This window comes from Gorilla gorilla, chromosome 4 (assembly GCF_029281585.2).
Source record: "Gorilla gorilla gorilla isolate KB3781 chromosome 4, NHGRI_mGorGor1-v2.1_pri, whole genome shotgun sequence".
NCBI lineage: Eukaryota > Metazoa > Chordata > Mammalia > Primates > Hominidae > Gorilla > Gorilla gorilla.
This window is the reverse complement of record NC_073228.2, coordinates 33,357,398-33,371,503: the sequence shown is the minus strand read 5'-3', so window position 1 is coordinate 33,371,503 and position 14,106 is coordinate 33,357,398. Positions and strand designations below refer to the sequence as shown.

Below are 14,106 nucleotides of genomic sequence, written 5' to 3'. Positions count from 1 at the left end.
AAACTCTGTGGGGATGTTTTTGTTTCCCTGGGTAGTCATGCCAAGCCTTTACATATTAAAATATTGTATTGTAGGGCAGGGCGCAGTGGCTTATGCCTGTATTCCCAGCACTTTGGAAGGCCGAGGCGGGTGGATTATAAGGTCAGGAGTTCAAGACCAGCCTGGCCAATATGGTGAAACCATAAAAAAAAAATAACAAATATAAAAAATTAGCCAGGCGTGGTGGTGCACACCTGTAGTCCCAGCTACTCAGGAGGCTGAGGCAGGAAAATCGGTTGAACCCAGGAGGCAAAGGTTGCAGTGAGCCAAGATCGCGCCACTGCACTCCAGCCTAGGCGACAGAGTGAGACTCCATCTCAAAAATAAATAAATAAATAATTGTATTGTAACTTATTTTTCTCTCTCCTTTATATTTGTATTGTTTTGTTTTTGAGACAGGGTCTTGTTCTGTAACCCAGGCTGGTTGGAGTGCAGTCACGCAATTTCAGCTCACTGCATCCTCAACCTCTTGGGCTCAGGTGATCCTCCCACCTCACCCTCCCGAGTAGCTGGGACCACAGGCATGCACCACCATGCCCAGCTAATTTTTTCAATCTTTTTTTTGTTTTTCTACAGTTGGGGTTAAGCCATGTTGCCCAGGTTGGTCTCAAACTTCTTGGCTCAGGCGATCCTCCCACCCTCCCAAAGTCCCGGGATTATAGACGTGAGCCACCCCACGTGGCTTCTCTCCTTCATATTATAGTTAGGATATATTATCTGTGGGGTAACTATATGTAGTTTATATTTTCTACGAACATCTTCAAGGTAGTAAATGGAATGTTACTAGTTCTTATAAAAGGAAACCCTAGGCCGGGCACGGTGTCTCCCGCCTGTAATCCTGGCACTTTGGGAGGCCAAGGCGGGCAGATTGCCTGAGATCAGGAGTTCAAGACCAGTCTGGCCAACATGGTGAAACCCCATCTCTACTAAAACTACAAAAAATTTAGCTGGGTGTGGTGGCATGCGCCTATAATCCCAGCTACTCGGGAGGCTGAGGCAGGGGAATTGCTTGAACCAGGGAGGTGGAGGTTGCAGGGAGCAGAGATCGCACCACTGCACTCCAGCCTGGGCGACAGAGCAAGACTCTGTCTCAAAAAAAAAAGGACACCCTTGATTTGACAGAATTGAGAACCACAAACTAATCCTATTGAACCCACATCCTTTTCACAGGAGTGAGAATAACTTATTTATGATGAAAGTCCGGCCAGGCGCAGTGGCTCACGCCTGTAATCCTAGCACTACAGGAGGCCAAGGTGGACAGATCACTTGAGGTCAGGAGTTCACAACCAGCCTGGCCAACGTGGCGAAACCCCGTCTCTACTAAAAATACAAAAATTAGCTGAGCATGGTGGCTCAGGCCTGTAATCCCAGCTACTCGAGACAGAGAGGCACAAGAATCGCTTGAACCTGGGAGGCGGAGGTTGCAGTGAGCCGAGATCGTGCCACTGCACTCCAGCCTGGGAGACAGAGTGAGACTCCATCTCAAAAAACAAATAGAAACACTAAGAAGAAAACATAGGTGTAAATCTTCCTGACCTCCAATTAGGGAATGATTTCTTACATATGACATCAAAAGCACAAGTATAGTATGTCAATTATCCTTCAATAAAGTGGTTAAAAAAAAAAAGATTTATCTTCGGTGAGGCCTTTGGGAAAAAAAAAAAAAAAAGGCAGGTAGGCCGGGCACGGTGGCTCACACCTGTAATCCCAGCACTGTGGGAGGCTGAGGGGGGGTGCATCACTTGAAGCCAGGAGTTTGAGACCAGCCTGGCCAACATGATGAAACCCCATCTCTACAAAAAACACAAAAATTAGCTGGGCATGGTAGCGCATGCCTATAACCCCAGCTTCTTGGGAGGCTGAGGCATGAGAATCACTTGAGCCTGGGAGGTGGAAGTTGCAGTGAGCTGACATTGTGCCACTGCACTCCAGCCTGGATGACACAGGGAAACCATCTCCAAAAAAAAAAAAAAAAAAAAAAAAAAGATGCAAATAGCCAATAAGCACACGAAAATATGTTCAATATTCTTAGCCATCAGGGTAATGCAAATCAAAATCACCATGAAATACCACTTCACCCTCACTATGATGGCTAGAATCAAAATGACAAGTATCTGGCTATGGGTGGGCAAACTAGTTGATTTTCCCGAAAAAAGCTAAAACTACAAAGAAGATTGTGCCAAGCCTTGAGTGTGTTGAGCCTAACTTCAGAACAAAGAGAATGCTGGGTATTAAGAGATGTAAGCATTTTGAAGTGGGAGGAGATGAGAAGAGAAAGGGCCAAATGATATCCAGTTCTAAGTGTCATCTTTTGTTTTATAATGAAGACAATACAATATTGGGGTTATGTTCACATAAAAACGTCTCCAGACAATCTCTGGCTCTTTCTAAAAATCAAACTATCTTCTAAATGGGTGAATTGTATGGTATAATATTAACAGATGGTTTCCCCATCTCCCTTCCCCAGACAGACTCCTGATTATGACAAGGACTATGTTCCAAGGGTATCTGCATTCCCCTCACCCAGAATAAGCTTTGTCTACAATAAGTACCCCATTATATATTGGCTGAATTGAATGAACTGGAAATCAAACTCAGGAAGCATTTCCAAAAGGATTTCCTTTAAACATGTTTTTAATTTTTAGAGACAGGTTCTCGTTCTGTCGCCTGGGCCTCCAAAGGTACGGTGATTATAAGCACGAGCCACTGAGTCTGGACTTTTTGCATTTTTAAATTGATATATCATAGTAGTATGTAAGCTTTTCCCTTTTTAAAACTACTATGGGCCAGGTGCCGTGGCTCACACATGTAATCCCAGCACGTTGGGAGGCTGAGGTTAATGGATCACCTGAAGTCACGAGTTCGAGACCAGCCTGACCAACATGGTGAAACCCTGTCTCTACGAAAACATAAAAATTAGTCGGCCGGGTGCAGTTGCTCACGCCTGTGATCCCAGCACTTTGGAAGGCTGACGCAGGCAGATCACCTGAGGTCAGGAGTTCAAGCCCAGCCTGGCCAAAATGGTGAAACCCCATCTCTACTAAAAATATGAAAATTAGCCAGGCGTGGTGGCAGGTGCCTGTAATCCCAGCTACTCAGGAGGTTGAGGCAGGAGAATCACTTGAACCCGGGGGGCAGAGGTTGCAGTAAGCCAACATCACAGCATTGCACTCCAGCTTGGGCAACAAGAGAGAAAATCCATCTCAAAAAAAACCAAAAAAACAAAAAAAAAAAAAACAAAAAAACCCAGGCGTGGTGGCAGGCATCTGTAATCTCAGCTACTCGGGAGGCTGAGGCAAGAGAATCACTTGAACCTGGGAGGCAGAGGTTGCAGTGAGCCAAGATCATGCCATTGCACTCCAGACTGAGCAATAAGATTGAAACTCCATCTCAAACAAAAGAAAACAAAACAAAACAAAACCAACAAACCACTATGTCAGAACCTAAAGGTGATCATTCAAAATAGTCATTTTAGAATGCAATGAATGAATTTCAATTCTATAGTCATTGGCTCCCTCTCCCTCTCCCTCCCCCTCCCCCTCCCCCTCTCCCTCTCCCTCTCCCCTCTTTCCACGGTCTCCCTCTGATGCCAAGCCGAAGCTGGACGGTACTGCTGCCATCTCAGCTCACTGCAACCTCCCTGCCTGATTCTCCTGCCTCAGCCTGCCGAGTGCCTGCGATTGCAGGCGCGCGCCGCCCCGCCTGACTGGTTTTCGTATTTTTTTGGTGGAGACGGGGTTTCGCTGTGTTGGCCGGGCTGGTCTCCAGCTCCTAACCGCGAGTGATCTGCCAGCCTCGGCCTCCCGAGGTGCCGGGATTGCAGACAGAGTCTCGTTAACTCAGTGCTCAATGGTGCCCAGGCTGGAGTGCAGTGGCGTGATCTCGGCCCGCTACAACCACCTCCCAGCCGCCTGCCTTGGCCTCCCAAAGTGCCGAGATTGCAGCCTCTGCCCGGCTGCCGCCCCGTCTGGGAAGTGAGGAGCGTCTCCGCCTGGCCGCCCATCGTCCGGGATGTGAGGAGCCCCTCTGCCTGGCTGCCCAGTCTGGAAAGTGAGGAGCGTCTCTGCCCGGCCGCCATCCCATCTAGGAAACAAGGAGCGCCTCTTCCCGGCCGCCATCACATCTGGGAAGTGAGGAGCGTCTCTGCCCGGCTGCCCATCGTCTGAGATGTGGGGAGCACCTCTGCCCTGCCGCCCCGTCCGGGATGTGAGGAGCGTCTCTCCCCGGCCGCCCCATCTGAGAAGTGAGGAGACCCTCTGCCTGGCAACTGCCCCGTCTGAGAAGTGAGGAGCCCCTCTGCCCGGCAGCCGCCCCGCCCGAGAAGTGAGGAGCCCCTCCACCCAGCAGCCACCCCGTCTGGCAAGTGAGGAGCATCTCCGCCCGGCGAGCCGCCCCGTCCGGGAGGGAGGTGGGGGGGTTAGCCCACCGTCCAGCCTGCCGCCCTGTCCGGGAGGGAGGTGGGGGTTCGGCCCCCCGCCTGGCCGGCCACCCGGTCCAAGAGGTGAGGGGCGCCTCTGCCCGGCCGCCCCTACTGGGAAGTGAGGAGCCCCTCTGCCTGGCCAGCCGCTCCGTCAGGGAGGGAGGTGGGGGGGTCAGCCCCCCGCCCGGCCAGCCACCCCGTCCGGAAGGGAGGTGGGGGGGTCAACCCCCCGCCCAGCCAGCCGCCCTGTCAGATGCTTGAAGGCAGCATGCTCGTTAAGAGCCATCACCACTCCCTAATCTCAAGTACCCAGGGACACAAACACTGCGGAAGGCCGCAGGGTCCTCTGCCTAGGAAAACCAGAGAACTTTGTTCACTTGCTTATCTGCTGACCTTCCCTCCACTATTGTCCTGTAACCCTGCCAAATCCCCCTCTGCGAGAAATACCCAAGAATGATCAATAAAAAATAAATTAAAAAAAAAAAAAGATTAAAAAAAAATTCTATAGTCATTGTTAAGAGCAGGTTAAAATCCTTTAGGGGCCAGGTATGGTACTCATTTTTGTAATCCCAGCACCTTGAGAAGCCGAGGTGGGAGGATCACTTGAGGCCAAGAGTTCGAGACCAGCCTGGGCAACATAGCGAGACCCTATGCTACAAAAAGTTCTTTTAAAATTAGCCAGCTGACCAGGTGGGGTGGCTCACACCTGTAATCCCAGTACTTCGGGAGGACGAGGCAGGCAGATCACCTGAGGCCAGTCTGGCCAACATGGCGAAACCCCGTCTCTACTAAAAAATACAAAAAAGTAGCCAGGTGTTGTGGCGGGTGCCTGTAATCCCAGCTACTCAGGAGGCTGAGGCAGAAGAATCGCTTGAACTCAGGAGGTGGAGGGTGCTGGGAGCCGAGATCAAACCATTGCACTCCAGCCTGGGCAACAAGAGGGAAACTCCGTCTCAAAAAAAAAAAAAAAAATTAGCCAGCCATGGTGGCACGTGCCTGTACAGCTACTTGGAAGGCTGAGGCAGAAGGACTGAGTCCAGGAGGTCAGGGCAGCTTTGAGCCATGATTGAGCACCACTGTACTCCAGTCTGGGAGACAAGAGCAAGACCCTGTCTCTAAAAATAAAAATGCTTAAAGGAAATCCTTCCTGAGTTTGATTTCCAGTTCATTTGACTCAGCCAACATATATGTGGTACTCATTGTGTACAAAGTTTATGCTGGATTAAGGGAACACAGCCAAGAAAAAACACCAAGGAAGCCTGTTACTATCACAAACTAAATAGTAGTACAGCTTCTCACTTCCATGGAAATTTAAAGACACAGTTCACAAGAAACAAGCAAGGAGAAGCCAAACACGGCCACAGACAATCACATTGGCTACTTCCCATTTGACAAAGAATAACACAGGGGAAAGTGTGAACACAGTCGCCCACTACCACAAATTATGCAGTTGAGTCTCCCACATTTGGGGAAATCACAGGGGCCAGCAAACACAGAATGCAATGAGTGAACCTTGCCCTGGGAAAACCACCTTTGTGGTCAGGGTATCTTCCCTGCCGGGTAAGTGGAAGGCATGGTTGTTGCCTGACATCTCACCCTCAGATTCAAAACACTCTTCACATAGGGTCACTCTTCTTGCACAAGTTCTAGCCTGCTACTTACAAGATAAAGACTTTTCCAAAGTTTAAGAGCCAGAAATGGCTGGGCATGGTGACTCACGCCTGTAATCCCAACACTTTGGGAGGCCGAGGCAGGCAGATCACGAGGTCAGGAGTTCAAGACCAGCCTGGCCAATATGGTGAAACCCCATCTCTACTAAAAATACAAAAATTAGCCTGGCATGGTGGCGGGTGCCTGTAAGCCCAGCTATTGGGGAGGCTGAGGCAGGAGAATTGCTTGAACCTGGTAGGCAGAGGTTGCAGTGAGCAGATATGGTGCCATTGCACTCCAGCCTGGGTGACAGAGCGAGACTCCAACTTGAGGGGGAAAAAAAAGGGAAGTTTTTAGATGTGATTGATTTAAGATGAAAAGCTTATCCAGATGGGCCTAATGTAATCACAGGGTCCTTAAGGGAAGGACACTGGAAGACAGTGTGGTGATTCCTCAAGGATCTAGAACTAGAAATACCATTTGATCCAGCAATCCCATTACTGGGTATATACCCAAAGGATTATAAATCATGCTACTATAAAGACACATGCACATGTATGCTTATTGCAGCACTATTCACAATAGCAAAGACTTGGAACCAACCCAAATGTCCATCAATGATAGACTGGATTAAGAAAACGTGGCACATATACACCACGGAATACTATGAAGCCATAAAAAAGGATGAGTTCATGTCCTTTGTAGGGACATGGATGAAGCTGGAAACCATCATTCTGAGCAAACTTTGCAAGGACAGAAAACCAAACACCGTATGTTCTCACTCATAGGTGGGAATTGAACAATGAGAACACTTGAACACAGGGTGGGGAACATCATACACCAGGGTCTGTCATAGGATGGGGGAAACGGGGAGGGATGGCATTAGGAGATATACCTAATGTAAATGACGAGTTAATGGGTGCAGCAAACCAACACGGCACATGTATACATATGTAACAAACCTGCACATTGTGCACATGTACCCTAGAACTTAAAGTATAATAATAATAATAATAATAGAAGGACACTGGAGCCAGGCGCCGTGGCTCACACCTGTAATCCCAGCACTTTGGGAGGCCGAGGCAGGTAAATCACCTGAGGTTAGGAGTGCAAGACCAGCCTGGCCAACATGGTGAAACCCCGTCTCTACTAAAAATACAAACATTAGCAAGGCGTGGTGGTGTGTGCCTGTAATCCCAGCTACTCAAGAGGCTGAGGCAGGAGAATCCCTTGAACCCTTGAGGCTGAGAGGTTGCTGTGAGCTGAGATTGCGCCATTGTACTCCAGCCTGGGCTACAAGAGCGAAACGCCGTCTCCAAGAAAAGAAAAATAACAGAAGGACTCTGGAGGTCCACAAAAAGATATAAAGACAGAAGAAAAGTCAGAAGATGCTAAATTGTTAGCTTTGAAAAGGAAAGGGCTACCAACAAGGAAAATGTGAAGGTAACACTCCCTTAGAGCCGCCAAAGGTATTCAACTGCGTACTTCTGATTGTAATGGCAAATCACTGTAGTACTCAATGACAACACCAACCACGAGGGGTGTGAGACCAAAAGCGTGTGTGAAGAAAAAAATGACCATTAGAAGACATCAATCTCTGGCTATTCCAAAACAAGAGATTACAATATAACACAGGAAAACCTACGAAGCAAAGATACAACACACGCTTTTTATAAACAAGCCAGATCAGGGGAGAGCATGAACATAACCTCCACTACCACAAGCTATGCAATCAAGTTTCCCACATTTGTGGAAAACCGCAGGGGTTAGCACATCCGCAATGCAAGAAACAAACTCCACCCTGAAAAATCAACCTTTAGTGATCATGCTATTTCCCTTGACCAGTTAAGTATGAGTCCCCAGCGCTGCCTGAGAGTTCACCCTTAGATTCAAACCACTCTAAATATAGGATCATTTTTCTCATGTGCTCTTTAGACCCCCTAATTTCTGGAATAAAGATATTTTCCAAACTACAATAACCCAGCAGCTATATTTTTAATATCTGGCTATTCAAAATCTTAAGAAATATAAGCCTAGGGTGCAAATAGCCAGCAGTCACTGCGCTTATCTACATACTCCACACCCCTTTGGATGATCTCATTCAGTATGTCCTTTCCTAGTATGCTTGGTGACACGACTGAAATAAAACTTAAAAATGCTCTACAGATTAAAAGGTAAATAACGTAAACTAGCTCCTGCCTTTAAGGGTTTGGCACTAATGATGTCACTATGGTGTCTTTTTTCTTTTTTTTCCCCCCAGAGACAAAGTCTTGCTTTGTTGCCCAGGCTGGGGTACAGTAGTTATCGAACTTCTGGCCTCAGGGGATCTTCCTGTTTCAGTCTTCCCCAGCAACTGCAAAAACAGGCGCGCACGGGTTTCTTGCGCAGTTAAACAAGCTGCTATACATGTAACCTGAATAAGTTTGAAAACATGAAATTTGGTAAAATTATTTCTGAAAATCCAGTCTACATATCTGAAAATCCAATCTCTGTATAGGTTACCTACCAGTCCAAAGTGTCATGCTTACATACAAAATGCTGTCTTTCAAACATGCAGCAAATGATCAATCTTACTTGAAAGATCAATTGCACAAACACTAATTCTAATTTTGAATGAAGCAGGCCGGACGCTGTGACTCCTGCCTGTAATCCCAGCCCTTTGGGAGGCCGATGCGGGCAGATCACTTGAGGTCAGGAATTCGAGACCAGCCTGGCCAACATGGTAAAACCCTATCTCTAATAAAAATACAAAAATCAGCTGGGCATAGTGGCAGGCACCTGTAATCCCAGCTACTCAAGAGGCAGGAGAACCTCTTGAACCTAGGAGATGGAGGTTGCAGTGAGCTGAGATCACGCCGCTGCACTCTAGCCTGGGCGACAGAGCAAGACTCTGTCTCAAAAAAACCCCACAAAAACCAAAAAAACAAATTAGAATTGGAGTTTCAGAGTTAACAGTGTTCTTCAATTGTCTTTCCAAGATCACACTAGAACCACCCTAATATCCCATATCTTTTATCTTACAGAAGGACTCTTCTGGTATCTTCTCCTCTGCCAAAATAAATTAGCCAGAGTTTATAACTTTTTTTTCCTTGTCACTGACTTCAAGCTCACAGTTTTCCATCTTTACAAAAGGAAGAAATAATGCTGTTTTAAAAAATCTTGGGCCAGGTGCAGTGGCTCACACCTGTAATCCCAGCACTTTGGGAGGCTGAGGTGGGTGGATCACCTGAGGTCAGGAGTTCAAGACCAGCCTGGCCAACATGGCGAAACCCTCTCTACTAAAAATAAATTAGCTGGGCATGCTGGTGGGCACCTGGGTACTTGGGAGGCTGAGACAGGAGAATCGCTTGAACCCAGGCTGCAGTGAGCCGAGACCGTGCCATTGCACTCCAGCCTGAGGAACAAGATCGAAACTCCATCTCTAATGATAAATAAATAAAAATGAAAATAAAAATCTTGCTAAACAAGCAACAACTGAGAACATAGAGGTGTCTTAGATGGGGATAAAAAGAATATTGGGACAAGGAGGTAGGGGATTCTGTGATGCAACCAGACACTTGTTCTCAACTCTGATGTTCTGACAGTCTATCAGTTTTATTTTTATATACTTTCCTTTTCAAAGAAGTATTATGTAATATATATATACATACACACATATGTATATGTATGCTCTATAAATTGTCAACATTTTGTTTTGTGAAATAAAACACACTTTGAAATCTGGTTGGAGGGCTGGTCGCAGCGGCTCACACCTGTAATCCCAGTACTGTGGGAGGCTGAGGCAGGTGGATCATTTGAGGCCAGGAGTTCGAGACCAGCCTGGCAAACATGATGAAACCTTGTCTCTACTAAAAATACAAAAATATCTGGTGGTGTGCATCTGTAATCCCAGCTACCCAGGAGGCTGATGAAGGAGAATCGCTTGAACCTGAAAGGCAGAGGCTGCAGTGAGCTAAGATCATGCCATTGCACTCCAGCCTGGGTGACAGCGGGAAACTCTTGTCTCAAACAAAAAAACAAAAAAAAAGAAAAGAAAAAAGAAATCTGGTGGAACAACTCATGTAAGGGAAAAGGTAATGTATGTGAACTATACTGCCATTACCACCAAACAATTCTTACAACCAAAATGCCAGTTTCAGAAGATTTGTGACTAGCAGTGCCTTCTTCAGGCTAGAGTGCAGTGGCACCATCACAGCTCACTGCAGCCTTGACCCCCAGGGGTCAAGTGAGCCTCCTGAGTAGCTGGGACTACAGGCACACACTACCATGTCTGGCTAATTTTTGTATTTTTTGTACAGAGGGAGTTTCACCATGTTGCCCAGGCTGGGCTCAAACTCCTGGGCTCAAGCAATTGACCCGTCTCCGCCTCCCAGACAGTCGGGATTAGAGGCATGGAACCACCATGCCCAGGCCACAGAGTCTTTCTTTTTTTTTTTTTTTTGCGACAGAGTCTTACTCTGTCGTCCAGGCTAGAGTGCAGTGGAGCCATCTCAGCTCACTGCAACATCTGCCTCCCGGGTTCAAGCGGTTCTCCTGCCTCAGCCTCCTGAGTAGCTGGAATTACAAGCACATGCCACCATGCCCGGCTAGTTTTTGTATTTTTAGTAGAGACGGGTTTTTGCCATGTTGGCAAGGCTGGTCTCGAACTCCTGACCCCAAATGATCCACCTGCCTCAACCTCCCAAAGTACTGGAATTACAGGTGTGAGCCACCGCGACCATTCCTCCAACCAGATTTCAAAGTGTGTTTTATTTCACAAAACAAAATGTTGATAATTTACAGGTCCACCTCACCTTCCCAAAGTGCTGGGATTATAGGCGTGAGCCACCATGCCCGGCTGCCCAGCCTACAGAGTCTTAAGTGGCTCATGAATCCTCACAAGTCCCAGTTTCAATGTTTCACAAAAATTTCATTGCTATTGGCCTAGTTATCAAAATATCTATTCAAGGGAGTCAGCCTTAGGCAAAAAGATGTCTGTCCTCCACTGCCTTGTAACTCTAAGCAAGTTAAGAAAAATGTTACTGTTATAATCCTCACAGAGGTCCTGCATACCTTAATATCCTTTGAGAAGAGCCTCATTTCTTTGATTAGAAAAAAATGAGGAGCTGGATGCGGTGGCTAACACCTACAATCCCAGCACTTTGAGAGGCCAAGGTTGCAATGTGTCGAGATCGCGCCATTGCACTCCAGCCTGGGCGACAGTGTGAGAGTCTGTCTCAAAAAAAAAAAAAAAAAAAAAAGACAAAAATGAGGAAAGGCTGAGCACGGTGGCTCACGCCTGTAATCCCAGCAGTTTGGGAGGCTGAGGCGGGTGGATCACTTGAGGTCAAGAGTTCAAGACCAGCCTGGGCAACATAGCGAAACCCCATCTCTACTAAAGATACAAAAATTAGCTGGGCATGGTGGCACGTGTCTGTAATCCCAGCTACTCCAGAGGCTGAGGCAGGAGAATTGCTCGAACCTGGGAGGCGGAGGTTGCAGTGAGCTGAGATCACACCACTGCACTCCAGCCTGAGTGACAAAGCAAGACTCCATCCCCCCCCCCAAAAAAAGAGGAAATATATGTTTGTTAAATACTAACATAAGTAAACATATAAAATCATTATAAACTGAATCTAGTAGATTATTTAAAAAGAGACACAATTGGCCAGGCGTGGTGATTTACGCCTGTAATCCCAGCACTTTGGGAGGCTGAGGCAGGCGGATAACCTGAGGTCAAGAGTTCGAGACCAGCCTGGTCAACATGGTGAAAACCTGTCTCTACTAAAAATACAAAAATTAGCCAGGCATAGTGGCTCACACCTGTAATCCCAGCTACTCGGGAGGCTGAGGCAAGAGAATTGCTTGAACCCGGAAGGCGGGGGCTGCAGTGAGCTGAGACTGCGCCACTGCACTCCAGTCTGGGCGACAGAGCAAGACTCCAGCTCAAAAAAAAAAAAAAGAGAGACTTGGTCAGGTGGAGTGGTTCCCGCCTGCAATCCCAGCACTTTGGGAGGCAGAGGCGGGCGGATCACAAGGTCAAGAGATCAAGACTATTCTGGCCAACATGATGAAACCCCATCTCTACTAAAAATACAAAAATTAGCTGGGCGTGGTGGCGCATCCCTGTCATCCCAGCTACTCAGGAGGCTGAGGCAGAAGAACTGCTTGAACCCGAGAGATGGAGGTTGCAGTGAGCCGAGATGGTGCCACTGCACTCCAGCCTGGCTACAGAGCGATAGGACCTACATATATAAAAGTATATGATAAAGGTAACATTTCATATAGATGGGGAAGGAACTGATTATTTCAAAGACTGCTCAGAAAATTAGGTCACAACTGGAAAGAAAAAAAAAAATGCTTCCGCCTGGCATGGTGGCTCACGTGAGCCTATAAACCCAGCACTTTGGGAGGCCTTGGCGGGTGGATCACCTGAGGTCAGGAGCATGAGACCAGCCTGACCAATATGATGAAACCCCATCTCTACTAAAAATACAAAAATTAGTGAGGCATGGTGGTGGGTGCCTGTAATCCCAGCTATCTGGGAGGCTGATACAGGAGAATCGCTTGAACACGGGAGGCAGAGGTTGGAGTGAGCTGAGATCACATCATTGCACTCCAGCCTGGGCAACAAGAGCGAAACTCCGTCTCAGAAAAAAAAAAATTGCTTCCATATTAGCCGGGCATGGTGACACGTGCCTGTTCCCAGCTACTCTGGAGGCTGAGGCAGGAGAATCACTTGAACCAGGGAGGCAGTGGTGGCAGTGAGAAGATTGTGCCACTGCACTCCAGCCTGGGCGACAGAGTGAGACCCTGTCTCAAATAAATAAATAAATAAATAAATAAAACGCTTTCGTCCTCCTACCATTTATTTTTTAAAAACTCATATAGATCAATAGGGAGGCAGAGGTGGGCAGATCACCTGAGGTCAGGAGTTCGAGATCAGCCTGGCCAACATGGCAAAACCCTGTCTCCACTAAAAAATACAAAAATTAGCTGGGCGTGGTGTCTCACACCTGTAATCTCAGCTACTCAAGATGCTGTGGCATAAGAATTGCTTGAACCCTCAAGACAGAGGTTGCAGCAAGCAGAAATCATGCCTAGGTGACAGAGCAAAACTCAGTCCCCCAAAAAATCATATAAATATTCAAATGTTGAAGGAATGGGTGGTTAGAAAATAAAATTAAAAATTAAAAAAGATTCAAATGTAGATCTAAACCATACGTAGAAATAATACGCATGAAAAATCCATTTATAATTTTGTATAGACCTTCTAAACATGTTACCAAAGTCAGAAAACAAAAATTGAATACATTAGATTTGGCCTAGTTTTGAAGGACCTGTTTTAAAGCACGTTGGGAGGCCGAGGTGGGTGGCTCACTTGAGGTCAGGAGTTCAAGACCAGACTAGCCAACACGGCAAAACCATGTCTCTACTAAAAATACAAAAATTAGCCAGGCGTGGTAGCGGGCACCTGTAATCCCAGCTACTTGGGAGGCTGAGGCAGGAGAATCGCTTGAACTTGGGAGGCGGAGGTTGCAGTGAGCCAAGATCACACCACTGCACTCCAGCCTGGGCAGCAGAGCAAGACTTGGTGTCAAAAAAAAAAAAAAAAGAATGTCAGATTTGACAGATAAATAGTAGTTAATTAGGTGAAGGAGGGAGAGGTAATATTATAGACATATGCAAACACTGTTGAGGGATGAGGCCTAGCACACACAAGGAACTAAGAAAAGGCCAAAGTAGCAGGAGTATAGGAAGCAAATGGGAGAGAGGAAAAGGAAGAAGGTAAAGAGGAAAAACAGGGGCCAAAACATGCAAGCTTTTTTTAAGCCTTATTAGGAAATTTGGTCTTTATCCTAAGAGCAAAATAAGGCGAGGTGCGGTGCCTCATGCCTGTAATCCCAGCAGTTTGGGAGGCTGAGGTGTGTGGATCACCTGAGGTCAGGAGTTCAAGATCAGCCTGGCCAACATGGTGAAACACCGTCTCTACTAAAAAAATACAAAAATTAGCTGGG

The 14,106-nt window shown here is 47.0% G+C and overlaps 2 protein-coding genes and 2 non-coding genes across 9 annotated transcripts in view; all 4 read right to left on the bottom strand.

The window, feature by feature from the left end:
* IGBP1C (IGBP1 family member C) overlaps positions 1-14,106 on the bottom strand; it is a 29,263-nt gene that overhangs the window by 8,937 nt on the left and 6,220 nt on the right. The window lies entirely within an intron of this gene.
* Positions 1-14,106, bottom strand: part of TEX14 (testis expressed 14, intercellular bridge forming factor) — a 142,594-nt gene that overhangs the window by 122,281 nt on the left and 6,207 nt on the right. The window lies entirely within an intron of this gene.
* On the bottom strand, positions 5,864-6,027 carry LOC115934892 (U1 spliceosomal RNA). The gene has a single exon (XR_004070627.3). It is a non-coding gene; the product is annotated as a U1 spliceosomal RNA (small nuclear RNA).
* Positions 7,800-7,962, bottom strand: LOC115934895 (U1 spliceosomal RNA). The gene has a single exon (XR_004070630.3). It is a non-coding gene; the product is annotated as a U1 spliceosomal RNA (small nuclear RNA).